At 45.2% G+C, this 22115-nt stretch overlaps 1 non-coding gene across 1 annotated transcript; it reads right to left on the minus strand.

The window, feature by feature from the left end:
- Window positions 1-4227: 4227 nt before the first annotated feature.
- On the minus strand, window positions 4228-4365 carry LOC119937468. The gene has a single exon (XR_005454118.1). It is a non-coding gene; the product is annotated as a small nucleolar RNA SNORA7 (small nucleolar RNA).
- Between the last annotated feature and the right edge of the window lie 17750 nt (window positions 4366-22115).

Consider the following 22115-nt stretch of genomic DNA (forward strand, 5'->3'; position numbering starts at 1 on the left):
AGCACTGGACTAAGCGCTTGGGAAGTACAAGTTAGCAACATCTAGAGATGGTCCCTACCCCACAGCGGGCTCACAGTCTGGAAGGGGGAGACAGACAACAAAACCAAACATATTAACAAAATAAAATAAATAAAATAGTAAATATGTACAAGTAAGATAAATAAATAAATAGAGTAATGAATGTGTACAAATATATATACATACATACATATATACAGGTGATAAAATTGATACATCATATGCGCATCCTGGGTCCTTGGGATTCATTCATTCATTCAATCGTATTTATTGAGTGCTTATTGTGTGCAGAGCACTGTACTAAGCGCTTGGGAAGTACAAGTTGGCAACATATAGAGACGGTCCCTACCCAACAGTGCGCTCACAGTCTAGAAGGGGGAGACAGTCTAGAAGGGGGATTGTAATAATAATAATAGCGATGGCATTTATTAATAAATAATACATAAATAAATAATAAATTAATAAATGCCATTATTATTATTGTTAAGTGCTTACTATGTGCAAAGCACTGTTCTCAGCTCTGGGGAGGTTACAACGTGATCAGCTTGTCCCGCGGGGGGCTCATAGTCTTAATCCCCATGCTACAGAGGAGGTAACTGAGGCCCAGAGAAGTTAAGTAACTTGCCCAAAGTCACACAGCTGACAATTGGTGGAGTGCGGATTTGAACCCATGACTTCTGACTCCAAAGCTCGGGCTCTTTCTACTCAGCCGCACTGCTTCTCTAAGTACTTCTTGTACTCCCCAAGTGCTTCGTACAGTGCTCTGCACACAGTAAGCACTCAATAAATACAATTGAATGAATGAACAAATGAATGAAGAGGCAAAGGTTTAGGAGTAAAGAGAGGGCTGGGTCCGTATAAAGGCTAGTAGCTGTTGATATGTGAAAATGCTGGTGGTTATAATTTAATAATTTACTGGGTAAACATGTTCTCAATACCAAATATCCTTTTGGGCATCATCTAGGCCAGGGGAGGCCGAGGCTCATGCACTGAAGAGCCACAAACCAAAGCGTACCATGACTGAGAGCTGAGGATCGAAAAATAACCTTTAACTGGGAGAGGCCAGCAGATGTTCCCGGAGGGGAATAGGAAATAATAAAGATAAAGCTTCTGTGTGCAAACTGCATCGCAAGTGAAGCAGGTCTGCCATGCCATGTTTTTAATTTTATTTTTTCAATGGTATTTGTTTAGCACTTACCATGAGCCAGGCACTGAACCAAACGCCGGGGTAGATACAAGTTTATCAAGTTGGACACAGTCCATGTCCCACATGGGGCTCACAACTAGGGAGAATATTTGTATTTGATTTCATTAACAGATCCCTAGGCTTCTTGCGCGATTAATACTGCCTTCCCCCATGAGTCGTGTAATCATTATACCTTGGGTTTCAAGCAGCAGCATGGCTCAGTGGAAAGAGCACGGGTTTTGGAGTCAGAGGTCATGGGTTCAAATCCCAGCTCTTCCAATTGTCAGCTGTGTGACTTTGGGCAAGTCACTTCACTTCTCTGTTACCTCATCTGTAAAATGGGGATTAAGACTGTGAGCCCCGTGTGGGACAACTTGACCACCTTGTAACCTCCGCAGCGCCTAAAACAGTACTTTGCACATGGTAAGCGCTTAATAAATGCCATTTAAAAAAAAAACTTCACCCCCATTTTACAGATGAGGTAACCGAGACACAGAAAAGTGAAGTGATTTGTCCAAGATCACCTAGCAGAAAAGCGATAGAGCTGGAATTAGAACCCACGTCCCTGGACTCCCACGCTAGTGTCCATTCAGCCAGGCCACACTGTTTCTCATGACCCAGGCATTTCAGCAGTTAACTGTTTTGGCAACTTATCTCTGCAAGTGACTCAAAAAGCAGAATTTTCACAGGGACTGTTTTGGCAACTTATCTCTGCAAGTGACTTAAAAAGCAGAATTTTCACAGGGACTGCTTGCTGATCCTTGTCCTGTTCTTGAAGTGACAGTAAAGCATCTACGTCTTAATGGAATTGTGCCGAGATGCCCCTTATATCATTCACATAGATCTTAGGCTGGAAGGCCCCCGACTAACAGGTGTTCCTCCCTCCTCCTCCTTCCCCTCCTCCTTCTCCTCCTCCCTCCCCTTATCTTTGCCTCATATCTGTGTTAATTCCCGGGGAGCGTCTTAAACCTCTCAGTCCCTACACTGTGCCCTATTTATTTCCCTTGGCTACCCTCCAGTCCTTTGCATCTTTGGTCATGTTAACGGGTTTCCTTTTTTCCCCTCCCAAGGTGAATGATGACGAGACCAAATGAGATCGTGGAGGGAATGTCAACTGTGAGCTGAAAATATGAAGCTACTGATGTCGAGGGCTTTCAACTTCTCTTGACTAAAGAAATCCAAAACTTGAATAAGAACTTGAGTAATAACGAAGAAATCAGGGAGAACAGAAATACTGCAAGGGCGTTATAATAATAATAATAATAGTGACATTTATTAAGCGCTTACTATGCGTAAAGCACTGTTCTAAGTGCTGGGGAGGTTACAAGGTGATCAGGTTGCCCCACGGGGGGCTCACAGTCTTAATCCCTATTTTACAGATGAGGTAATTGAGGCATAGAAAAGTGAAGTGACTTGCTCAAAGTCACACAGCTGACAATTGGCGAAGCCAGGACTTGAACCCATGACCTCTGACTCCAAAGCCCATGCTCTTTCCACTGAGCCATCAGACTGTGAGCCCCATGTCATACAGGGACTGAGTCCAATCTGTTTACAGGGTATCTACCCCACTGCTTAGGACAGTGCTGGACACATAGTAAGTAAGCATTTCACAATACCATAATAATAGTTATAATTCCCCACATTGGTGGGCTTTCTGTTCTCCCACTTCTCCCCATTACGTTCCTGCTCAGAATTTGCATCTGGAAGTCGGATTGGGAATCAGAATTGTCCCAGAGGAAAGGGACAGCATGGCATAGTGGATAGAGCATACGCCTGGGAGTCATAAAGTCATGGGTTCTAATCCTGCCTCTACCCTTTGCCTGCTTTGTGACCTTGGACAAGACACTTAACTTCTTGGTGCCTCAGTTACCTCATCTGTAAAATGGGGATTAAAGCTGTGAGCCCAATGTGGGACAGGGACTGTGTCCAACCTGATTAACTTGTATCTACTCCAGTGCTTAGAACAGTGCTTGGTGCATATCATCATCATCATCATCAATCATATTTATTGAGCGCTTACTAAGTGCAGAGCACTGTACTAAGCGCTTGGGAAGTACAAATTGGCAACATATAGAGACAGTCCCTACCCAACAGTGGGCTCACAGTCTAAAAGGGGGAGACAGAGAACAAAACCAAACATACTAACAAAATAAAATAAATAGGATAGATATGTACAAGTAAAATAAATAAATAAATAAATAAATAGAGTAATGAATATGTACAAACATATGCATAGTAAACACTTCAGTACCATTATTATTATTATCATTATTATTATTATTAGACACATTCCCTGCCCATAACAATCTTACAGTCTGGTCACAGGATTACTGGTCACACTGAGAGGGAAAGCACCAAAGATATGCAAAATTAATCAATCAATCAATCATATTTATTGAGCACAGTCTAGAAGACTGTCTAGAAGACTTTTGTCTAGAAGACTCTCCCCCTTCTAGACTGTGAGCCCACTGTTGGGTAGGGACTGTCTCTATATGTTGCCAACTTGTACTTCCCAAGCGCTTAGTGCAGTGCTCTGCACACAGTAAGCGCTCAATAAATATGACTGAAAGAATGAATGAAAAAAGGGAAGGGGATACAGGAGCAGGAGGAGGTTTGTCGAAGAATCTAGTCTCTGCTGTCATCATCCCTTGCCCCCACCTCAGTTCAATATCTGGAAACTCTAACCCTGAGGACTCTTAGCCATCCCAGATCTCGCCCCAGATTATGGGTTCTAATTCCAGCTCTGCCACTTGTCTGCTGTGTGACCTTGGGTAAGTCACTTCCCTTCTCTATGCCTCCTGTCTTATGCTGCTGAGTCGTTTCTGACCCATAGCGACACCACGGACGCATCTCCCCCCAGAACGCCCCGCTCTCCATCTGCAATCGTTCTGGTAGTAGATCCATAGAGTTTTCTTGGTTAAAATATGGAAGTGGTTTACCATTGCCACCTTCCACACAGTAAACTCGAGACTCCGCCCTCGATTCTCTCCCCTGCCGCTGCTGCCCAGCACGGGTGAATTTTGACTTGTAGCAGATTGCCTTCCACTTGCTAGCCACTGCCCAAGCTAGGAATGGAATGGACAGGCCTCTGCTTGACTCTCCCTCCCATACCCGAGACTGGTAGAGGATTGGAAACTCTCCAGGTGTGACCCTGAGAGGGGTCGCTATGCCTCAGTTACCTGTAAAATGGGGATTGAGACAGTGAGCTCCATGTGGGACAGGGACTATGTCCAAACCGATTTGCTTGTATCCACCCCAAGTCTTAGTACAGTGTCTGGCACTTAGTAAGCACTTAACAAATACCACAATTATTATTATTATCATTGTTATTATTATTATAACTTCTCTGTGCCTCAGTTACCTCATCTATAAAATGGGTATTTAGATTGTGAGCCCCCCACGGGACAACCTTATCACCTTGTAACTTCCCCAGCGCTTAGAACAGTACTTTGCAGATAGTAAGTGCTTAATAAATGTCATTATTATTATTATTAGAATCTGACTTTTTCTGGAATTGACAGATCAGGGGCTTTTTGTAGAAAAAGAATGCTTCCTTAAGCTTTGTACCTGTGGATTACCCTACCAAAGAACCAAATAATTTCTTCAGACACGACTAGTCCTAATCTATAACTCAGTTTAAACTTCCTTCCACCAGCTGTAATTTTAGAGATGGTATCTGTTGAATGTGCCGATGAAAGAAGTAATAATACTAATAATACTACTAATAATAATAATGGTATTTGTTAAGCACTTACTATGTGCAAAGCACTGTTCTAAGTGCTGGGGGATACAAGGTGATCAGGTTGTCCCACGTGGGGCTCACAATCTTAATCCCCATTTTATAGATGAGGGAACTGAGGCACAGAGCAGTTAAGTGACCTGCCCAAAGTCACACAGCTGACAATTGGCAGAGCCGGGATTTGAACCCCTGACCTCGGACTCCAAAGCCCGGGCTCTTTCCACTGAGCCACACTGCTTCTCTATGTAGTATGTATGTAAGTATGTAGTAAATGCTTAATAAGTATCATTAGTGACTCAATGTGTTCTCTCCTTCTACTTAGTGGTGTCTCTATGGCTAAAGAGAAGGGGATTTTTGAGATATGGACAAACACATGAACATGCTTCAGGAGGTAAGTTAAAACCTCAAATTAGACATTTTCAACCAAAAATGGAACCAGGTATTGTGCCCAGCCTAGTGGAAGGAAGCAGGGCATGGATCATGTCGAGTGCTGCTGATCTGATGCAGTAGGAAAACCAAGGTAAGAGACCATCTCCAGGAGAAGGGAATGGGCCATCGTTTGAAGCAGTGTGACCTTGTGTGTAGAGCACGGGCTTGGAGTCAGAAGGACCTAGGGTCTAATCTCAGTTTGGCCGCATGTCTGCTATGTGACCTTGGGCAAGTCACTTAACTTCTCTGGGCATTAGTTACCTCATTTGTAAAATGGAAATCAAGACTATCTTTGTATGTTGCCAAATTGTACTTTATAATAATAATGGTGGCATTTGTTAATCACTTACTATGTGCAAAACACTGTTCTAAGCACTGGGGGGGATACAAGGTGATCAGGTTGTCCCACGTGGGGCTCACAGTCTTAATCCCCATTTTACAGATGAGGTGACTGAGGCACAGATAAGTTAAGTGGCTTGCCCAAGGTCACACAGCTGACGAGTGGCAGAGCCAGGATTCAAACCCATGACCTCTGACTCCCAAGCCTGCGCTCTTTCCACGGAGCCACACTGCTTTCTTTCTAAGTGCTTAGTACAGTTAAGTGCTTAGTACAGTGCTCTGCACATAGTAAGCGCTCAATAAATACGATTGATGATGATACAGTGCTCTGCACACAGTAAGTGCTCAATAAGTATGATTGAACGAATGAAGGAAAGACCGTAAGCCCCATGTTGTGCATAGATTGTGACCAAACTGACTGCCCCGTATCTACCCCAGTGCTTAGTACTGTGCCTAGCACATAGTAAGCACTTAAATACCATAACAAAGGTTAATAAAAAAAGTGGCTGAGAAGCAGAGGAGGATTAGGATGGAGTAGAGTGCGTTAGATTTGGAGTTCATTGCTGACCTTGACGAGATCGGACTTGGTGGAGTGAAAGAGGCAGAAACCGGATCAGCGGTGGTAGAAAGGAGTTGGAGGAAGGAAAATGGAGGCAGAACCCAACAAGCCCTATTCCAGGAGCTTGGCTAGGAATGGGAGGAGGGAGATGTAGCAATAGCAGGAACATACAGTGGGATCCAGAGAAGATTTTTCCTACCTCACTTCCCATCTCTCCTTCTCCAGCCCAGCCCACACCCTCCGCTCCTCTGCTGCAAACCTCCTCACTGTGCCTCATTCTCGCCTGTCCCGCCATTGACCCCCGGCCCACATCCTCCCCCTGGCCTGGAATGTCCTCCCTTGGCACATCCACCAAGCTCTCTCCCTTCCTCCCTTTAAAGCCCTACTGAGAGCTCACCTCCTCCAGGAGGCCTTCCCAGACTGAGCCCCCTTTTTCCTCTCTTCCTTCCCTTCCCCCCTGCCCTACCTCCTTCCCCACCCCACAGCACCTGTATATATATTTGTACAGATTTATCATTCTATTTTACTTGTACATATTTACTATTCTATTTATTTTGTTAATGATGTGCATTTAGCTTTAATTCTATTTATTCTGATGACTTGACTCCTGTCTACATGTTTTTTTTTGTTATCTCTCTCTCCCTTCTAGACTGTGAGCCTGTTGTTGGGTAGGGACTGTCTCTATATGTTGCCGACTTGTATTTCCTAAGTGCTTAGTACAATGCTCTGCACACAGTAAGCGCTCAATAAATATGATCGAATGAATGAATGAATGAAGGAAGAGAAGATGGAGCTGATGAGGAGTGAGGAGTTGATGGCTGTCAGGAAAGGAAGAATTGTGAGAACAGATTCATTCATTCAATTGTATTTATTGAGCGCTTACTGTGTGCAGAGCACTGTACTAAGTGCTTGGGAAGTACAAGTTGGCAACATATAGAGACGATCCCTACTCAACAGTGGGCTCACAGTCTAGAAGGGGGAGACAGAGAACAAAACAAAACATATTAGCAAAATAATATAAATAGAATAAATATGTACAAATAAAATAAATAAATAAAGAGTAATAAATACATACAAACATATATACATATATACAGGTGCTGTGGGGAGGGGAAAGAGGTAAGGTGAGGGGATGGAGAGGGGGTAGAGGGGGAGAGGAAGGAGGGGGCTCAGTCTGGGAAGGCCTCCTGGAGGAGGTGAGCTCTCAGTAGGGCCTTGAAGGGAGGAAGAGAGCTAGCTTGGTGGATGTGTGGAGGGAGGGCATTCCAGGCCAGGGGGATGATGTGGGCCGGGGGTCGATGGCGGGACAGGCGAGAACGAGGCACGGTGAGGAGATTAGCGGCAGAGGAGCGGAGGGTGCGCGCTGGGCTGGAGAAGGAGAGAAGAGAGGTGAGGTAAGAGGGGGCGAGGTGATGGACAGCCTTGAAGCTGAGGGTGAGGAGTTTCTGCCTGATGTGTAGGTTGATTGGTAGCCACTGGAGATTTTTGAGGGGGGGAGTAACGTGCCCAGAGTGTTTCTGTACAAAGACAATCCGGGCAGCGGCATGAAGTATGGATTGAAGAGAGGAGAGACAGGAGGGTGGGAGATCGGAGAGGAGGCTGATACAGTAATCCAGATGGGATAGGATGAGAGCTTGAACGAGCAGGGTAGCAGTTTGGATGGAGAGGAAAGGGCGGACCTTGGCAAGGTTGTGGAGGTGAGACTGGCAGGTTTTGGTGACGGATTGGATGTGAGGGGTGAACTAGAGAGCGGAGTTGAGGATGACACCAAGTTTTCGGGCTTGTGAGATGGGAAGGATGGTAGTGACGTCAACAGTGATGGGAAAGTCAGGGAGAGGGCAGGGTTTGGGAGGGAAGACAAGGAGTTCAGTCTTGGACAGGTTGAGTTTTAGGTGGCAGGCAGACATCCAGATGGAGATGTCCTGAAGGCAGGATGAAATGCGAGCCTGGGGGGAGGGAGAGAGAGCAGAGGTAGAGATGTAGATTTGGGTGTCATCATCGTAGAGATGATAGTTGAAGCCGTGGGAGTGAATGAGATCACCAAGGGAGTGAGTGTAAATCGAGAACAGAAGGGGACCAAGAACTGACCCTTGAGGAACCCCTACAGTAAGGGGATGAGAGGGGGAAGAGGAGCTTCCAAAAGAGACTCAGAATGAATGACCGGAGAGATAAGAGGAGAACTGGGAGAGGACGGAGTCTATGAAGCCAAGGTTGGATAGAGTGTTGAGGAGAAGGGGGTGGTCCACAGTGTTGAAGGCAACTGAGAGGTCGAGGAGGATTAGGGCAGAGTATGAGCTGTTGGATTTGGCAAGCAGGAGGTCATTGGTGACCTTTGAGTGGGCAGTTCCCGTGGAATGTAGGGGATGGAAGCCAGATTGGAGGGTCGAGGAGAGAGTTGGCATTGAGGAATTCGAGGCAGCGCTTATAGATGACTCGTTCAAGGAGTTTGGAAAGGAATGGTAGGAGGGAGATGGGGCGATAACTAGAAGGTGAGGTAGGGTCAAGAGAGGGTTTTTTTAGGATGGGCGATGGCTTCAATAGGTGAGAAGGGATGGGTCTGAGGCACAGATGGAGGGAGTTAGTTTTGACAGTAGGCAGGATGTCTTGAAAGATGGTCAAGAAAGATAAGCGAGAGGACTAGGAATATGAGGGACCTGGAGAGGAGAGGGGGAAGTTTAGAAGAGTTCATGACTGATGGTTTCAATTTTGTCAAAATAGTAGGCCAGAACACCAGGTGAGACAGAGTTGGGGACACTGCGGGTTTCAAGAGACAGTTAAAGCTTTATAAGAGTTGGTAGGGGCAGTGCACGTGGAAGCTGATGAAGCAGAGAAGCAGTGTGGCTCAGTGGAAAGAGCCTGGGCTTTGGAGTCAGAGGTCATGTGTTCAAATCCCGGCTCCGCCGATTGTCAGCTGTGTGACTTTGGGCAAGTCACTTAACTTCTCTGGGCCTCAGTTCCCTCATTTGTAAAATATGGATTAAGACTGTGAGACGCCCATGGGACAACCTGATCACCTTGTACCTCCCCAGCACTTAGAACAGTGCTTGGCACATAGTAAGTGCTTAATAAATGCCATTATTATTATTATTATTATTATTATTATTATTATTATTAAGGAGGAGAAATAGTGATGCTGAGAGAACGAGAGGGTGGTTAGAGCAAGTGAGGATGACTTTGAAGTGGCCAAAGTTGACCTGATGCTTGGATTTCCACCCAATAGCACTTGACTGCATGTGGAGGACATGAACCATGGAGGGGATCCAGGGCTTGGCATGACTAGCGGGAGATGGAGGCAGGGAATGGGGCCAGAGGGACTTGACTTCAGCTGAGAAGTCAAATCCCTCATAACTCTGCCCCAACCTCACATCCACACTCAAAAATGAAGCAATAATAATAATAATGTTGGTATTTGTTAAGCACTAACTATGTGCCAAGCACTGTTCTAAGCACCAGGGTAGATACAAGGTAATCAGGTTGTCCCACATGGGGCTCACAGTCTTCATCCCCATTTTACAGATGAGGTCACTGAGGCACAGAGAAGTTAAGTGACTTGCCCAAGGTCACACAGCTGACAAGTGGCGGGGCTGGGATTCGAACCCAGGACCTCTGACTTCCAAGCCCGTGCTCTTTCCACTAAGCCACACTGCTTCTCTAAATAGTGGGAGCTTTAGGGAATATTGTTTACTCGAACTTCCTAAGGTGACTGTTTTGCACATAAGCTCTTATCAAGATCTTTTTGGCAAAATTTTATCTTAGAGCAAAGTAGTGGCTCAGTGGGACGGCTCCTCGTTTGTTTGTTTTTTTATCTCTCTCTAGGAATTGTAAAATACTGGTGAAATATCCCACTAGAGAATCTTCTTTTGTAACCACAGTGACTCCCACACTCCCTCTTCTCTGCCAACCCCTAATGTTGTTGGCAAGGGGCAAAGAGGGAACCCATTGGTTTAAACCATGAATGCCCACTCCAAACTGTAAGTGCCCTGTGATATTGAAGACCACCGTTGCAGTTGTAAGGAAATTATTTCTCCATCTTATCCATATCACTAATTATCCATCAACAATTACTAGTTCACATTTTTATGAGCATCCACTGAGTCAATGACCCAGTCCATGGTGCTAGAGAATTATGAAATGCAGATTTTTTTTTAATGACATTTGTTAAGCTCTTACTATGTTCCAGGCACTGTACTAATCACTGGGGTAGAGAAGCAGCGTTGCTCAATGGAAAGAGCCCGGGCTTTGGAGTCAGAGGTCATGGGTTCAAATCCTGGCTGCGCCAATTGCCAGCTGTGTGACTTTGAGCTAGTCTCAACTTCTCTCTGCCTCAGTTACCTCATCTGTAAAATGGGGATTAAGACTGTGAGCCCCCAGCAACCTGATCACCTTGTAACCTCCTCAGCGCTTAGAACAGTGCTCTGCACATAGTAACTGCTTAATAAGTGCCATCATTATTATTATTATTAAGTTAAATTGGACACAGTCCATGTCCCGCATGGGGCTCACAGTCTTAATCCCCATTTCACAGACGTAGTAACTGAGTCAAAGACAAGAGAAGTGACTTGCCCAAGGTCACAGAGCAGACAAGAGGCAGAGCCGGGATTAGAACCCAGGGCCTTCTGACTCCAAGGCCTGTACTCTAGCCACTAGGCCATTCAGCTTTGCCAGTCTGCCGCCTTTAAGGGTGGCAGGAAAGGAGGGAGACATGGAGGAGCGGCAGGGAAAAAAAATATAAAAACATACACTGTTACCATAGATAAACCCACTCACGTAAATACCCCGATCAACTTGAATCTGTAACTGTTGATGGAAATCGAGCCTAGTGAGATGATTTGAATTTGAAACTAATCTGAATTTTGGGAGCTCTCTGGATGATGGATGAGATCTGAATCATGCCATCCAACCCTCGGTAGGGATGCGAAGAAACGTTCACCTCCCGACTTTATCCTGTCACATCTAGATGTTATCTGTTAGGAAAATATTCTTTCTGCTTTTCTGGCAATAATGAAGTACCAGATAAAGATATTGGCTATACCAAGTGAATCTCGGTCCTGAGGGGAGAAAAGCTGCTTGGGTCAAAAAATATCTTTACCAACCCTGGTCTCCCAGATACCAGGGCAGATACCCTGTTTTCTCTCTAGTGTGAACTGATTCTGCCCTCCCATGAAAATCATTCTCAGCTCTCTTTCTGTCCCTGGGCATAGCCAAACATGCGACTTGTCAGTCATGCATTGTGTAATATTTATGATGGCATAAAGTCAGCTCCCGTGAGAAACCCAATCTGAAAGAGATGACTCTGCTCTGTCGATTTCTGTTTCCGAGTCCAATACCTGGAGCAAATTGGGCACCATGTGCTGATCGAGATCAATCAATCAATCAATCAATCAATCAATCGTATTTATTGAGCGCTTACTGTGTGCAGACCACTGTACTAAGCGCTTGGGAAGTACAAGTTGGCAACATAAAGAGACAGTCCCTACCCAACAGTGGGCTCACAGTCTAAAAGGGGGAGACAGAGAACAAAACCAAACATACTAACAAAATAAAATAAATATGAAGGGACCCTGTCTAGGCTTAATGAACAGCAGCAAAGGGCAGAGAGAAAAATCAGATGGACGGGACCAGAAGGGAAAGAAAAGAGCCCACGGAATGAAAACGCCGGAAAAGGTCAAGGGAGGAGACTGGAGTGTGGTTAATTTAAACAATGTAAAAGAAGGAGGAGTGATCCGCAATATGAATTCTATAAATACCTACCTGAGGTGATGCCATGCCCAGCTTGGCTTTGGGGAAGATTTGCAGGAAAGAGGCAGTGTGGTCTAGCGTAGATACAGCATGGACCTGATGGTCAGAGGGACCTGACTTCTAATCCCGGCTCCATCACTTTATAATAATAATAATAATAATAATAATAATAGCATTTGTTAAGCATTTACTATGTGCAAAGCACCATTCTAAGCACTGGGGCTGTTGATCAGGTTGTCCCACGTGGGGCTCACAGTCTTAATCCTCATTTTCCAGATGAGGTAACTGAAGCACAGAGAAGTGAAGTGACTCACCCAAAGTCACACAGCTGACAAGTGGCTGAGCTGGGATTCGAACCCATGACCTCTGACTCCCAAGCCCGTGCTCTTTCCACTGAGCCACGCTGCTTCTCATCACTTGTATGCTGTGTGACCTTGGGCAAGCCACTTCACTTCTCTTTGCCTCAGTTACCTCATCTGGGAAAATGGGGATCAAGAGTCTATCTCCAACCTCACTAGCTTGTACCCAGCGCTTAGTACAGTGCCTGGCTCATAGTAAGCATTTAACGCATATCATGAAAACAAAATCTCCTTTTTGGAAACGTTTGGAGCAAGAATGCATTCTACTGGGCCTTGGCTGCTTCTGTCCTGTCCTCGCCTTACACCGTGGGAGGAGGTGAGGTGCGGGGGTGCCTGGTTGTCCAGGCCTTTGGAAGAAAACAATAATTTGCAGTCACTGCCTCCCTTTGGCCAAAGTAGCATTGGTGAGTAATATATAAATATGTAAATAGTGACACTACTAATCACTAAACACTAGGGTAGATATAAGGTACTCACGTCAGACATAGCCCCTGCCTCCCTCGGGGGTTACAATCTAAGTAGGAGGGGAGAACATGTATAGAACAGTTACACTGCCATATTACAGATGAGGAAACTGAGGCACAGAGAAGTTAAGTAATTTGCCCCAGGTCACATAACGGGCAATTGGCAGACAGGTATTAGAATTCAGGTCCTCTAACTCTTAGGCCCATCTTCAAAGTGTTTGGGAAAAAATTCCGAGCTAGACAGGTGCTCATCTTGTCTAGAAACCAACATTCCCAGGGTGTCCCCAGGTTTGGAAGATGAGGAGCCTGTAACATGTCTAAGAAATGAGTTGTGGTTTAAGGGCAGATTGTAGGGGACATTTTGAGTGCAGGGTATTAGAGAGTCTCTTTATTACTATTATTATTATTCATTTATTCACTCAATTGTATTTACAGAGGACAGCGCTTAACAAATACCATTATTATTACATGTACATAACTGCTTTCTTTGGGGCTGGGAGGGGAGAAGAGCAAAGGGAGCAAGTCAGGGTGATGCGGAAGGGAATGGGAAGGAAAAGTGGGGCTTAGTCTGGAAGACCTTTTGGAGGAGATGTGCCTTCAATAAGGCTTTGAATCCGGGGAAAGTGGTTGTCTGTCAGATTAGAGGAGGGAGGGAATTCCAGGCCAGAGGCAGGATGTGGGCTGGGGTCGGAGGTGAGACAGGAGAGATCGAGGCACAGTGAGAAGGTTATTCTTATTATATTTGTTAAGTGCTTATTATGTGCCCAGCACTGTTGTAAGTGCTGGGGTAGATACAAGGTAATCAGCTTGGACACAGTCCCTGTCCCACATGGGGCTCGCAGTCTAATTATAATCATTCTCCTGCTCTCACAATATTTCTGTTCTCCCTAATTTATTCATCAGGTGATCAATCAGAGGTATTTTTTAAGCACTGTGCTAAGTGGGAGAGAACAATATGATAGACATTCCCTGCTGCCCACAGTGAGCTTCCTGATTACTCAAGTTATTCAAGCTTTGGGTTTCTTTAATCAATCAATCGTGTTTATTGAGCGCTTACTGTGTGCAGAACACTGTACTAAGTGCTTGGGAAATACAAGTTGGCAACACATAGAGACAGTCCCTACCCAACAGCGGGCTCACAGTCTAAAAGGGGGAGACAGAGAACAAAACCAAACATACTAACAAAATAAAATAAATAGAATAGATACGTACAAGTAAACTAAATAAATAAATAGAGTAATAAATATGTACAAACATATATACATATATGCAGGTTTCTTTAGTAAAGAGAAGTTGAAAGTGCTCTGCACATAGTAAGCGCTCAATAAATGCGATTGATGATGATGATGATGATGAAAGCCCTCCCCCCTCCAATTTCAGTAACTGCGAAATTTTCAGCTCAGTCAATGTTTCCTCCACTGTCTCTAATTGTGTCTCATCATCCACCTTTGGGGGGAAAAGAAGAAGCACATTAGCGTGGCCAAAGATGCAAAGGCCTGGAGCATAGCCAAGGGAAAGACATGAGGCTGAAACTCAGGATTCTTCAATTCATTTCTCTACAATTTGGTCACATAGACCGATTGATCACCATAGCTAGAGAAATTTGTCAACGACTGCAAACTAGCATGGACGAAGCGCCTTAGAGAAGCAGTGTGGCCCAGTGGATAGACCACAGTCCGGGGAGTCAGAAGGATCGGGTTCTAATCCCGGCTCCACCACTGGTCTGCTGTGAGACTTTGGGCAAGTCACTTCACTTCTGTGGGCCTCAGTTCCCTCATTTGTAAAATGGGGATTAAGACTGTGAGCCCCTCATTTGGGACAAGGACTGTGTTTCTAGACTGTCAGCCCACTGTTGGGTAGGCATCGTCTCTATATGTTGCCAACTTGTACTTCCCAAGCGCTTAGTACAGTGCTGTGCACACAGTAAGTGGTCAATAAATACGATTGATTGGGATCAGCAGACTGTCTTTTGTCTGATGCATGCCAATAGGTTTAAATGTGGGCAGGGATTGTCACTATTTATTGTTGTATTGTACTTTCCCAAGCACTTAGTACAGTGCTCTGCACACAGTAAGTGCTTAATAAATACAGTTGAGTGAACTAAAGAGCGCTGATCATCATCATCATCATCATCATCATCATCATGGCATTTATTAAGCGCTTACCATGTGCAAAGCACTGTTCTAAGTGCTGGGGAGATTACAAGGTGATCAGGTTGTCCCACGGGGGGGCTCATAGTCTTAATCCCCATTTTACGGATGAGGTAACTGAGGCTCAGAGAAGTTAAGTGACTTGCCCAAGGTCACACAGCAGACATGTGGCAGAGTCGGGATTCAAACCCATGATCTCTGACTCCAAGCTCTTTCCACTGAGCCATGCTGTCAGTAATTTCTTGCTGCCTTTGGTTTCTGACATTAGTACCTCTTTGTCCCGCTCTCTCTGTCTGCTCTTCCTTTGCCTGTCTAGTTCTCCCTTTTCCATTCTTTCATTCTATCGTGTTTATTGAGCACTTACTGTGTGCAGAGCACTGTACTAAGCACTTGGAAAGTACAATTTAGCAATAAAGAGAGACAATCCCTGCCCACACCAGGCTTACAGTCTAGAAGGGACTTTGATCACTTGATCTCAGGTTCCTCCTTGTTGTCTCACTTGGAACTTACCTTAATATGGTCACCTCAGAAGATCATACTTAATCGTGATGCAGTTAGACTAATTTTAGATTACACTTTACAGTCTCTTCTCCATAAAGAAGCAGCTTGGACTAGTGGAAAGAGCACAGACCTGGTAGAGATCCTGATTCTAAACCTGGCTCTACCCCTTACCTGCCGGGTGAACTTGAGCAACTCACTTAACTTCTCTGGGCCTCGGTTTTCTTATCTGTAAAGTGGGGATGAACTACCTGTTCTCCCTCCCTCTTCAACTGTAACCCACAAGAGACAGGGACAGGGATGTATAGGACAGGGTTGTGTCTGACCTATTTTGCATCTACCTTGCATCTTGAGAAGCAGCGTGGCTCAGTGGAAAAGAGCCCGGGCTTTGGAGTCAGAGGTCATGGGTTCATATCCCAGCTCCGCCAATTGTCAGCTGTGTGACTTTGGGCAAGTCACTTAACTTCTCTGGGCCTCAGTTCCCTCATCTGTAAAATGGGGATTAAGACTGTGAGCCTCACATGGGACAACCTGATCACCTTGTATCCTCCCCAGCGCTTAGAACTGTGCTTTGCACATAGTAAGCACTTAATAAATGCCATTATTATTATTATTATTATTTATTATTATTATTATTATTATTATTATTATTATTACCTCAGTGCTTAGTATAGTGCTTGGCCTCTATTAGGAGCTTAACAAATGCCACCATTATAATTATCATTTTTGGCCTGAGAAAAACTATAAGCACGTTGTGGCCAGAGTACATGTCTACTGACTCTGTTGCAGATGAGGTAACTGAGGCTCAGAGAAGTTAAGTGACTTGCCCAAGGTCACACAGCAGACATGTGGCAGAATCGGGATTCAAACCCATGACCTCTGACTCCAAGCCTGTGCTCTTTCCACTGAGCCATGCTGTCAGTAATTTCTTGCTGCCTTTGGTTTCTGACAATAGTACTCTCCCAAGCACTTAGTAGTAATAATAATAATAATAACAATAGCATTTATTAAGTGCTTACTATGTGCAAAGCACTATTCTAAGCACTGGGGAGGTTACAAGGTGATCAGGTTGTCCCAAGGCGGTCTCACAGTCTTAATCCCCATTTTACAGACGAGGGAACTGAGGCACAGAGAAGTTAAGTGACTTGCCCAAAGTCACACAGCTGACAAGTGGTGGAGCTGGGATTTGAACCCCTGACCTCTGACTCCAAAGCCCGGGCTCTTTCCACTGAGCCATGTTAGTACAGTGCTCTTCACACAGTAGGTGCTCAATAATCACAACTGATTGAGCAGGGGTTTTTTTCTAAGTAGGGCACATGCTTCTATTGATTGTACTACCCATTGCATTTCCAATTTAAACCTCCTCTGTTGGGCTGCTCTAGGCTTCCTTTTTCAATTTCTGCTACCCCTCTCCTCTCACCCCACTCTTCCACCAGTATCTTGACCCGGAATAATACTAATAATTATGGTATTTGTTAAGAGCTCACTAGGTGCCAGGCACTATACTAAGCAGCGGGATGGATACAAGCAAATCCAGCTGGACACAGTCCCTGTCTCAAGGGGGGCTTACAGTCTCAATCCCCATTTTACAGATGGGGGAACTGAGGCCCAGAGAATAATAATAATAATGATAATAATGACATTTATTAAATGCTTACTATGTGCAAAGCATTCATTCATTCATTCATTCAATTGTATTTATTGAGCGCTTACTGTGTGCAGAGCACTGTACTAAGGGCTTGGGAAGTACAAGTTAACAACATGCACTGTTCTAAGCACTGGGGAGGTAACAAGGTGATCACTTTGTCCCACGGGTGGCTCACAGTCTCAATCCCAATTTTACAGATGAGGGAACTGAGGCCCAGAGAACACTAATAATAATGATAATAATGACATTTATTAAGTGCTTACTATGTGCAAAGCACTGTTCCAAGCACTGGAGAGGTAACAAGGTGATCACATTGTCCCAAGGGGGGGATCACACTCTCAATCCCCGTTATACAGATGAGGTAACTGAGGCACAGAAAAGTTAAGTGACTTGTTCAAAGTCACACAGCTGACAATTGGTGGAGCCGGGATTTCAACCCACAACCTCCGACTCCAAAGTCCGGGCTCTTTCCACTGAGCCGTGGTGACTTGCCCAAGGTCACACAGCAGAAAAGTGGTGGAGCTGGGATTAGAACCCATGACTTTCTGAATCCCAGGCCTGTTCTCTAATCACTATGCCATGCTACTATTTCCTAGGAACCCTAAAAACTTCCCCCAAAGCCCGAGAGATAGGTGTGGGCTAAATGGAGGCCCGGAGTTAGGAAACACTGACCTGGATTCCTAAGAGCAGGAACCCAGAAACTCTCCTGCACACCCAGAAACCCCAAATGCTATCCACTGTTTGACCCTAAAGCTACTTGTATAGGGGGAGAAGGAAAATAGAAAAACCACCAACTCGAACCCTGGGAGAGAAGGGTGAGCAGAGAGAATGTTGTTGTTTTTTTCCTGCCTATTCATAACTGACTATGGAGCTCAGTCTAGGTTTTTTTTTTATGGTATTTGTTAAGCACTTATTATGTTACAGGTACTGTACTAAGCACTGGGGTAGATACAAGCTAATCCTGTTCCACATGGAGCTCGCAGCCTTAATCCCCATTTTACAGAAGAGGGAACTGGGGCCCAGAGAAGTGAAGTGACTTGCCCAAGGCCACACGGCAGACAAGTGGCAGAGGAGGGATTAGAACCCAGGCCCTCCTGAATCTCAGCCTCAGGCTCTCTCCATTAGGCCATGCTACTTCTTGCCAGCGATTGCCCTGAGAAGTCCACTGGGCAATTGAGTGATGGGATGAGGCGGCGAGTGAGATAATAATAATAATAATGATGATAATGGCATTTATTAAGTGCTTACTACGTGCAAAGCACTGTTCTAAGTGCTGGGGAGGTAACAAGGCTCTCCCTTGCCCCCTCCTACCTCACCTCCCTTCTGTCCTTCTCCAGCCCAGCCCGCACCCTCCGCTCCTCTGCCGCTAATCTCCTCACCGTGCCTCGTTCTCGCCTGTTCCGCCATCGACGCCCGGCCCACATCCTCCCCCGGGCCTGGAATGCCCTCCCTCCACACATCCGCCAAGCTCGCTCTCTTCCTCCCTTCAAAGCCCTACTGAGAGCTCACCTCCTCCGGGAGGCCTTCCCAGACTGAGTCCCCCTTTCCTCTCCCCCTCCCCATCACCCCCGTCCTACCTCCTTCCGCTCCCCACAGCACCTGTATATATGTTTGTAGAGATTTATTACTCTATTTATTTTACTTGTACATATTTACTATTCTATTTATTTTGTTAATGGTGTGCATCTAGCTTTACTTCTATTTATTCTGATGACTTGACACCTGTCCACGTGTTTTGTTTTGTTGTCTATCTCCCTCTTCTAGACTGTGAGCCCGTTGTTGGGTAGGGACCATCTCTATATGTTGCCGACTGGCAAGCGCTTAGTACAGTGCTCTGCACACAGTAAGCGCTCAATAAATACGATTGAATGAATGAATGAATGAATGAATGAATGAATGAATGAACAAGGTGATCAGGTTGTCCCACTGGGGGCTCACAGTCTTAATCCCCATTTTACAGATGAGGTAACTGAGGCACAGAGAAGTTAAGTGACTTGTCCAAAGTCACACAGCTGACAACTGGCAGAGCCAGGATTTGAACCCATGACCTCTGACTCCAAAGACCGGGCTCTTTCCACTGAGCCACGCTGCTTCTCTAATGCTAACCTTCTTACTGTATCTCCATCTCTCCCTTCTCGCCACTGACCTCTCTCCCACTTCCTGCCTCTGGCCTGGACTGCCCTCTCTCCTTGTATCTGACAGACAATTACTCTCTCCAACTTTGAAGCTTTATTGAAGGCCCATCTCCTCCAAGAGGCCTTCCCTGACTAAGCCCTCCTTTCCTCTTCTCCCACTCAGTTCATTCATCCCTTATCCCAGCCCCACAGCAATTATGTACATATCTGTCATTTTCTTTATTTATATTAACGTCTGTCTTTCCCTCTGGAGTGTAAGCTCTACGTGGGCTGGGAATGTGTCCTTTTATTATTATAGTTCACTCTCCCAAGTGCTCAGCACAGTCCTCTGAACCCAGTAAGTGCTCAATAAATACGACTGAGTGACTGACTGACCTGTTTGTCAGCTTTCCTTCTTCTATTTCCCAGACTGAGACTTTTCCCCCGCTTTTTCCTCTCCTCCTCCCTGTCCCCACCCTCTGCCCTACCCGCTTCCCCTCCCCACAGCACTTGTATATATTTGTACAGATTTATTACTCTATTTATTTTACTTGTACATATTTACTAACTCTATTTATTTTGTTAATGATGGCTTTGATGGGTTTAGACAGGTTTTGACACCTATCTACATGCTTTGTTTGGTCGTCTGTCTCCCCCCTTCTAGACTGTGAGCCCGCTGTTAGGTAGGGACCGTCTCTATATGTTGCCGACTTGTACTTCCCAAGCGCTTAGTACAGTGCTCTGCGCACAGTAAGCGTTCAATAAATCCGAATGAATGAATAAATGAATATTAAATTAAATATTTATTTATTTTACTTGTACATATTTATTCTATTTTATTTTGTTAATATGTTTTGTTTTGTTGTCTGTCTCCCCCTTCTAGACTGTGAGCCCGCTGTTGGGTAGGGACCGTCTCTATATGTTGCCAACTTGGACTTCCCAAGCTCTTAGTACAGTGCTGTGCACACAGTAAGCACTCAATAAATACGATTGAATGAATGAATAAATGAATATTAAGGAGACAGCTCCATTTGGCCAGTAAAAGGAAATCCGGTCCTTATGGCTCTGACTTAACCACTACTCTGTTGGGTAGGGACTGTCTCTATATGTTGCCAATTTGTACTTCCCAAGCGCTTAATACAGTGCTCTGCACATAGTAAGCGCTCAATAAATACGATTGATGATGATGATGATGACTCCCCCCCACCCAGTCGCTCTCCTTCCGGACGCCCAGAGGCTCCAACTCCTGCCCACCTCCCCAAGAAGTCTGCAGCCCCAGACTCATTCATTCAGCCCTATTTATTTAGCGCTTACTCTGTGCAGAGCACTATACTAAGCGCTTGGGAGAGTACAGTGCGGTAATAAACAGACACATTCCCTGCCCTCAACGAGGTTGACTCGTGGGCAGGCCGAACCAGCAAGGGAAGCCAAACCCAGTGCCAATCGAGGCACTGGGCCGGCTGCTGGCTGATTCATCCCCCTGGTCTCTCACGTTCAGAGGGCCGCAAGGAATGTGTCTGTTATAGCGTTATATTTATTTATTTATTTATTTTACTTGTACATATCTACTCTATTTATTTTATAAATAAAACTATTTATTTATTTATTTATTTTACTTGTACATATCTATTCTATTTATTTCATTTTGTTAGTATGTTTGGTTTTGTTCTCTGTCTCCCCCTTTTAGAGTGTGAGCCCACTGTTGGGTAGGGACTGTCTCTACATGTTGCCAACTTGTACTTCCCAAGGGCTTAGTACAGTGCTCTGCACACAGTAAGCGCTCAATAAATATGATTGATGATGATGATGATGATTATATTGTACCCTCCCAAGCACTTAGTATAGTATTTAGAACAGGCATTAATATAAATAAAGAAAATTACAGATATGCATGCGAGGGCTGTGAGGCCACGGGGGGAGAGCAAAGGGAGCAATTCAGGGAGACGCAGAAGGGAGTGGGAAAAGAGGAAAGGAGGGCTTAGTCAGGGAAGACCTCTTGGAGGAGATGGGCCTTCAATCATCATCATCATCATCAATCGTATTTATTGAGCACTTACTATGTGCAGAGCACTGTACTAAGCGCTTGGGAAGTACAAATTGGCAACATATAGAGACAGTCCCTACCCAACAGTGGGCTCACAGTCTAAAAGGTGGGCTCACAGTCTAAAAGACTTCAATAAGACTTTGAAGGCGGGGAGTGTAACTACCTGTCAGCTACAAAGAGGGAGGTTGTTACAGGCCGGAGACAGCAGCGTAGCTCAGTGGAAAGAGCCCAGGTTTCGGAGTCAGAGGTCATGGGTTCTAATCCCGGCTCCACCACATATCTGCTGTGTGACCTCGGGCAAGTCACTTAACTCCTCTGAGCCTCAGTTACCTCATCTGGAAAATGGGGATCAAGACTGTGAGCCCCTTTTGTGGGACAACCTGATCACCTTGTATCCCCCCAGCGCTTAGAACAGTGCTTTGCATGTAGGAAGCGCTTAACAAATGCCATCATTATTATTATATGGGTGAGAGGTCGGTGGTGAGACAGGCAAGATTGAGGTAGAGTGAGTGCTCAATAAATGCCACACAGACTGACTGACTGACTGATGTAGACTGGGAGCCCAGTGTTGGGTAGGGACTGTCTCTATATGTTGCCAGCTTGTACTTCCCAAGTGCTTAGTACAGTGCTCTGCACACAGTAAGTGCTCAATAAATATGATTGAATGAATGAATGAATGAATGGATGGATGAATGATGCTGAGGAAGTGGCCCATACCCAGAATGGGGCTTGTAGGACTGGGGAGGGGGTGGGAGAAGTGGAGGAGAAGCAGTGTGGCCTAATGGAAAGAGCATGAGCTTGGGAGCTTGAGAGTCAGAGGACCTGAGTT

The sequence above is a fragment of the Tachyglossus aculeatus genome, chromosome 1 (assembly GCF_015852505.1).
Source record: "Tachyglossus aculeatus isolate mTacAcu1 chromosome 1, mTacAcu1.pri, whole genome shotgun sequence".
In the NCBI taxonomy this organism is placed as follows: domain Eukaryota; kingdom Metazoa; phylum Chordata; class Mammalia; order Monotremata; family Tachyglossidae; genus Tachyglossus; species Tachyglossus aculeatus.